The sequence below is a fragment of the Triturus cristatus genome, chromosome 4_1 (genome assembly GCF_964204655.1).
Source record: "Triturus cristatus chromosome 4_1, aTriCri1.1, whole genome shotgun sequence".
In the NCBI taxonomy this organism is placed as follows: domain Eukaryota; kingdom Metazoa; phylum Chordata; class Amphibia; order Caudata; family Salamandridae; genus Triturus; species Triturus cristatus.
This window is the reverse complement of record NC_140585.1, coordinates 114491239-114499587: the sequence shown is the minus strand read 5'-3', so window position 1 is coordinate 114499587 and position 8349 is coordinate 114491239.

The window sequence follows — 8349 nt, the reverse complement described above, 5'->3', positions numbered from 1 at the left end:
GAATAAATGGAGAGGTTCAGGTACTGATTTAATTAAAGAAATTCTAGAATATCGAAACGAGTACATTGTCTTCGTATGCCCAGAACATGTTCCAGTTCCCACTATGGGAAGAAAAATGTATCACATAGATAGACAGAATCCCTTGCGCGAAGTGCACCCAATTAAAGGTGACGACAATAATTTTAAACGCGTGTTTGTGTACACGCCCATAACTAAAATTGAATTATTAGAAATGAAGAAAGTAGTACCCAGCCATGACAAAGATCCAGCAGGTTTCCACCGTGAGATAAAAGACATGTTACTCATGGGAGAGTATACCTACCCTGACATTATGAAAATATTAAAAGTATTAATGCCTGCTGGTATTTACGAGAAACTCAAAGAAAAGGAATGGGAGGTGGGAGACCAAAAGATAGATTGGACAGCATTAGAAAACGAAGAAAAGGCCCGAGCTGCAGGTTCAGGGCTTGGGGAAAAGACTACAGCACTACCAGGATTACTAGTGCAGGTATTGCCACGCTTATTAACTACGAAAAAGGAAGACTGGGGTGCAATTTCAGCCTGTAAACAAAAACAAGATGAAGACACTAGTGACTTCTATTCCCGATTTGAAAAATGTTTTGGTATTAATAGTGGCATAAAAGCAAATAGCGAGTCGTATCCACATCTGTTTGTGACAAAATTAGTTGAAAATTCCCTGCCCCAAGTTAAGAATAGAGTATTGAAATTCGAGAGTACATGGCAAGGTAACACTCCGTCACAGATGTTACAAATGTTACAATATCACCACAATAGAATTAGAGAAGAACAAGAACATGAACAAAGACGTATGAAAGACACGAAAATTAAAATGCTTGTTGCTCAGTCAGTTCCAGCTGACGGTCACAGAAAGGGTACGACACAGTCTAGTGATTCAGCAGGTCCTGTAAAAGGGACATGCAACTATTGCAAACAGCCAGGTCATTATATACACGATTGTGCAGTTCTGAAACATAATATCTCTACGGGTAAAACAAAGGAGAGACCACGTCCACCTAGACAGGATCAGATCCAACAACAAGTACCTCAGCATGTGCAACCTATGCCAGTTCCACAGCAAAAGACCGTAGCAACATCACAGCCGCAGCCTATTGCTGCCACACAAGCAACGACACAACAGATGTACCAGTATGCACAAGCTGATTATCCAGATTATCAGCGATACACATGAAATAGCCTAGAGAGGGAAGTTGGCTTACCCCTTATCGAGGTTCCTGTAGATCAAGAGGGACCCTATGTACATAGTCAAATATTAGGGAAAGACAGAAAATTTCAAGTTGATACAGGGGCAAGCAGAACAACTATAAGTCACAGCGAAGTTCCAGGGGCACCCCTCTCAGGCTCACAGAATATTTCCCTTGGATTCTCAGGACAGCCTATTATTAATGAAGTATCACTACCTCTTCCACTTACGGTTGGTCCATTGACACGAACTACAGATTTATTGCTTACTAAATCATGTCCAGAAAACTTGTTAGGCATAAAAACACTGAAAGCTCTAGGAGCCATTATATGTTGTTCTCCGGAAGGAGTACGATTATTTTTGCGTGACTTTAAAGGTCACTATGTGTCCAGAGACATGGATAACCGGTTACAGGATTTACCTACACATTTATGGGCACAAGGCCCTACTGATGTTGGTTGCATGCACATTACACCATATCGAGTCACACTCAAAACAGGAGTGGTACTACCACGAATGCGACAATACAAGTTACCCCCAGATGCTGTAGTGGCTTTGCTGCAAATCATTGACGAGCTTATTGCCCAAGGAGTGGTCGTGGAAACCGACTCCAATGTATGTAATTCCCCGATAATTCCGATTCTTAAAAGAACGGATCCAAAAGCACCGCCAGTATATCGATTAGTTATTGATCTGCGCGAATTGAATAAATGCATTGTGCCACAATACCCCGTGGTCCCAGATATCTCTTCATTACTAACAGCTATTGATTCAGAAGCAACGTTCTTTACTGTAATTGATCTCAAGAATGCCTTCTTTAGCGTCCCAATCGATCCGGAAAGTCAATACTTGTTCGGATTCAGTTTAAATGGACGCAGTTTTAAATTCACACGCGCACCTCAAGGATTCACAGAAAGCCCCAGCATCTATAGCCAAGCACTGAAACGAGAACTTGACAGTATCAACATGCCAGCTAACACTGCCTTGCTTCAGTATGCCGATGATCTGCTGATCTCCGCCCGAAGCGAACCTGAATGTGAAAAAACATCACTGACGGTTTTACAATTTCTAGCCGACAAGGGGCACAAGGTGTCCCCTTCTAAGCTGCAATTCTGTGTCCAGCGAGTTGTTTACCTTGGGCACTTGCTGTCCAAGGAGGGAAGACAGCTTACACCCGACCGCATCCAGTTAATTGTTAACATGCCACCACCCAAGACACAAAAGGAGGTGCGGGCTTTTATAGGCCTCACTTCGTACTGTAGGCAGTGGATCCCTCAATATGCATTTCTAGCAAAACCACTCATTCAGTTGACAACACAGGAGGCAGCCACATCGACTGTCCTCCCTTGGACTCAAGAACATACACAAGCTTTTGAAAGCTTAAAGAAAGCTTTATGTCAAGCACCTGTTTTAGCAACACCATGTTACAGTAAGCCTTTTACACTTTTTGTTACAGAACGCGAAGGTACTGCCTTGTCAGTACTCACTCAGGAACAAGCAGGATCACACAAACCATGTGCTTATTTTTCTAGTACATTAGATCCCGTAGCTCAGGCTCTTCCTGCGTGCCTGAAATCAGTAGCAGCAACAGCTTTAGCAATCAGACAAAGCGATGCCATAGTATTAGGACATCAATTGACAGTACAAGTACCACATGCAGTAGAGGTTCTCTTGAACCGAACACAAACACAACACTTGACTATAGCAAGACTGACGGGTTATGAATTGACATTGTTTCAGCCACACATAGAAATCAGACGTTGTAGTACATTAAATCCTGCCACACTTTTGCCAGTAAATGGAACAGACCCATTGGCACATGATTGTATTGAAGTCATTACAATCACGACAAAACCCAGACAAGACTTGACAGATATTCCACTACCAGATCCAGACCTGACATTGTATGTAGATGGTTCATGCATGAGAACAAGTACAGGAGAGTTAGTGGCCGCCTATGCAGTCACAACAGACACTGAAGTCATTGAAACAAATTGTATTAACACCTTGTCAGCTCAAGCAGCAGAGCTCATCGCTCTGACACAAGCCTGTATTCAAGCCAGAAATAAGGAAGTCAACATATACACAGATTCACGTTACGCATTCGGAGTCGTCCATGACTTCGGCGTGCTGTGGCGAGAGAGAGGTTATTTAACTTCTCACGGTACCCACATCCAACACGGACCCCTCATTCAAGCTCTATTAGATGCAATTAATCTACCTACTGCAATATCGATTATGAAGTGCAAGGCCCATACAAAAGTTACCGATATCATTTCTCAGGGTAACGACCTAGCTGACAGAACAGCTAAACAGACTGCTCAGAATCAGACTCATACAACTGACACGACAAAGACAATAGTTCCGACACCAACGCATTGCATGACAGTTAAGGATCCCGCCCTTGATGTAATTGACATACAGACACATGCTACACCAGAAGAAATAAAGAAATGGACTGAATTAGGAGGGATCCAAACGGATCAAGGATGGATGACGAAGGGAAAATCTATATGGTTTCTTCCCGACTCCATGGTTCAAGTCATCATTAACACAATACATAGTCCAGCGCACCTAGGAGAAAAAGCTATGCTAGATAGCATTCAACACATTTGGTTCAACAAACATTTGCGAGCAGCAGCTAAACAGAAAGTACGTACCTGCATGATTTGTTGTCAGTTCAATCCCGGTAAAAGCATTCCCGTAGAGCAAGGTGGATTTCAACCTCCCGATCACCCTTTCGAAGTCCTCCAGATGGATTATATCCAGATGGAACGATGTCGAGGATTCAAATATGTTCTCGTAGTTGTATGTGCTCTTTCCCGTTGGACAGAGGCTTATCCCGTCTCAGATTACACTGCCCCGACTACTGCCAAACAGTTAGTTCGAGAATTCTTCCCACGGTATGGTTTGCCCCGTGTCGTGTACTCAGATAACGGCCAGCCATTCTCATCCGAGCTAATGAAACACGTTTCACTTCTGTTAGGCTATCAATGGAAATTCCACTGTGTTCGACATCCCGAGGCAGCAGGTCTCGTGGAACGCCATAATCAAACTCTGAAAATTAGATTGTCCAAAGTATGTAGAGAAAAAGGTGTCGATTGGATAGTAGCCTTACCAGTTGCGCTCTTTTACATGAGAATGGTAGCACATTCTCGAACAGGGCTATCCCCGTATGAGGTGATCTTTGGTAGACCACCAAATATGTGGGGGACGCCTATACCTCGTAAAATCACTGATGTTGATTGTAATATGCTGACAGATTACCTGGCTTCCTTGATGTCTGCACTACAATCTTGTCGTTCACAGGTAGCTGCAGCCTTTCCCGATAACACTGAGGTGAAGCCCCATGACGTGGTTCCAGGGGACCTCGTGCTTGTGAGGAACTTTGACAGGAGGAGCCAGCTGGAGCCTCGGTGGCAGTCGCCGAAACTCGTCCTATTGACCACAAGGACAGCCGTGAAGATTGAGGGACGTAAAGGGTGGTTGCACTCGAGCCATATAAAAAATTTTTATGGACTACCGTCAGACGTGAATCCTCAGCCCTGCATTCCCTCACAGACTGATTCAAAACTCCCCTTGGTTGAAAAGACAGAGAGTGAAATTTATAAACTGAAACTAAGGTCTAGCAAGTCAGACAATTTGATTGTTTAAGTCCTCTCCAAGGTGAATCGGTTGAATTTGTCTCTGACATGTATCCTCTAGACCGAAATAGAGAGAGAAATAGACAGAAGCAGCTCAAGAAACATGCGTATTGTAAATCACTTCGTAGTCATTGCATAGTGACATTATTAATTATGTTTTTCCTAAGTCTTCTGATTATTATTACCAGTATATTGCTACATATGTATTACCCTATTTCCAAACGTGTTTTCAATGCTACTGCTGAACATTCTTTTAGCGAATTACCCCAGCATGAGTTGTCCTATAGATTTGCGCTGCGCAACAACACTTTCATTAGTATGTTACATCATTCCCATCAGACCAGCAATGCTACAAATTGTTGGATATGTGGCCGACTCCCTCCCTATCAGAACTACAAGGGAGTTCTGCCTCTCTTTCCGTATCCATTCACACACAATGGCTCCTGTGGAGCATGGTTTAGTTTGATTAATTCCCTAGATTCAAATTCAATAGTTTATCAAGACAACTGGGTATGGGGAAACCTGAACCTAGTCTTACTTAAAGTCTGCTACCCTAACAAGGAGGGACTTCCCAAAAGAACAGGAACTGATCTAGAAAATGAAGTATATGGATTAGGTAATTTTACACTTAACCTCATGATTCTGAATGTTGAATCCGAAACTGTACCAATTTTGCCCGCTATGTCAGTATTTCCAGTTAAAGGTGAATTATGTGTAAGAAAGAATGGTTCAATACACATGGGCCATAGTAAATGTACCACTGTAATAGAGTTCAGTGATCAAGGCAAATCTACATTTAGAGCTTCTCGTCATTCCTACTTCATATGTGGCCAGACCGCATATATACGTTTACCTCCAGATTGGGAGGGTACCTGTTACATTGCATTCCTTCTGCCACCTGTTTTCCTAGCCCCTCCTGATTATCACAGAAATACCCATTTAGTACACAATAGACAACAGAGATCTCCCGATTGTCGATTACACTGAAACGGCATGGGAGCAATACACAGATTTCAATAAAGGTTTTTTTCCCTATATAGGTACAGTCACTAATAGTAAGCTGATACGTAGATTAACTAGAACCCTTGAAGCAGTAGTGAATGAAACTACTTCCGCCTTAGGCAACTTAACAGAGGAGCAGTCTGCGATGCGGATTGTTGTTCTTCAAAATCGTCTTGTCCTTGATGTCATCCTGGCCGATAGGGGCGGAGCTTGTAGGGTCATCGGATCAAGTTGCTGTGTTTTCATACCAGAAAACGCGCCGTCAGTATATAAAGCCATAACTCGCCTTCACAAGATTGTAAGCCAGATACACCAGAATACAGGCACCTGGACTTGGTCCGGTTGGTTCTGGAGCGTGTTGTCAGCCTGGGGATGGAGGATCCTATCCTTCCTAGGTATTGGCTTTCTCATACTATTCAGTTGCTGCTTATGTCTACAATGTGGGCCAGCGATTTGTGGTCTGTGTGCCACATCGTGTATTCCACATCCAAGTTTTCATTCAAGATCCCGGAAAAAGAAAGAAGAACAAATGATGCTATATGAACAGATTGATGGATTGATGAAGATCGATATTTCATGAAGGGTCCGTAGGGGACAAGGAGGGAATGAGGAAATATGAAGTTTATGATCAGTTATGTCCCCTATATTAGACCCCAACGGCTCCATGTACATGTTACAAGTACATGTATGTTCCCTCCAGTTCCAGCTATGAAGACGCAAATACATGTGCGTCCAACGTTAACATGTCCTCTTTCAGATCCACCATGAATGGGTCGGATATTCCATTCCTAAGTATGATTGGCCACCGACTTTATATGGTTCACTTTCCACGTTTTACAGTTCAGGCGAGTAGGCCCTGAATTCTGCCATCAAGCCTTTTCCTGCCTTCTGCCTCTGAAAGCTCCAGCCTGAGCTCGCATCTGTATCCATGAACTTTGTCCTACTCCCTGCGCGGCTAACGGTGCCTGACTTGGCCTGTTGCCTGCCAAAAAACTGTATTTCACCTTCAAGTTATCTGCTCCGCTCCTCATCCAATGCATTCCTGTCTAGTAGTTTAGGTAAACATTCTTCCAGCTACCGAGCAAAGGGCCCGGCCTCACGGTCTTCATGCAAGTAATTCATAGCCCCTGTTACCATGGAAGATTCCTGCCCCCTCGCATCCCATGTAGACACTTAGACGCTTGTACACGCACTAACAGTCAGTATAGAATAGATTCCGTCCGAGAGACCTTTCCTTTTGGATAATACAGTTCTTTAAACATAAGATATTAGATATGATTTGGGATTAGGTTGACCTGACCCCCCAGACTTCTGTCTCCACATGTAGAGCCAAATGTCAAGTCCCCTTCACCCTCTAGTTGCACGTCAATCACACGTCATGCGGCTGCGCGCGCATCTCTGCCAAGTATTTCTGCTGACATTGCAGGATTCTTTTATGGATCCACCCACTTGTGACATCATGTTCAATGACGTTTCTAGTATACGCCTATTAATTACGCCTCTTTTCATTACGTATGTGTATTCTTATCTGTATTATCAGCTGTTACGCCTCTTGCATCTGTCTTAATGTAATGCTTTTCATATAAATATCTTTACTTGCCAATAATGTATTGCCTATCCCTTCCTGAACCTTCGTGGTGATGGAATTTGATTGCCTGGTTCGAACCATAATTCCTTTGTAAGGAATAAAGCCTTTTAGAACCTCTAATACCACGGATTCTGCCTCTTATTTCTACTGAGTTATTCTTACTAGACTTTACCGCATAAAAATAGTACAGGTAATTAAAATATTTACCACACTGGTGGGCTTTCAGCACTGTTTGTGCCACCCACAGAAGCAGCTTGTAAAGTGTGCCTCAGGTCTGCCATTGCAGAGCCTGTGCTGCCATGTTGATTTGGTAAGTGCACCCACTTGCCAGTCCCTAAACCTTCCCTTTTCGACATATAAGACACCCCTAAGGTAGGTCCGAGGGCAGGGTGCATTGTATGTAAAAGGTAGGATATGCCCTGATGTGTGTGGCATGACCTGTTAGTGAATTATAGCCTATTTCGTTTTTCACTATTGCAAGGCTACCTGTCCCCATAGGCCATAATAGGCAGTTTGATTATAACATATTATAACCCTAACTGACCCAGGGAACATGGTAGAAATTCGAGTTTAGTATGTCTGAACTCAGAATGATAAAACACATATTTTAGTGAAGTTGGTTTTAACATTCTGTGTTTGAATATACCACTTTTAGAAAGTAGGTATTTTCTTACCTAACGATCCAGCCTGCCTCTGCTAGCTTGTGTATTGCATGTCTGGTTTGTGAGTGACAGGGGCTGGGGAGGCTCCAGGAGACAGGGGGAGTCAGCACAGGGCTGAATAGACCTATCTGCATTGGGAGTGGTGGGAGAAGTAGCACCTGGGCCTCAATAGGGCTGTGCCTGCCTTACACAATGCTGGCTCCACCTCCTGTGGTGCTTCTGAGGATCCTG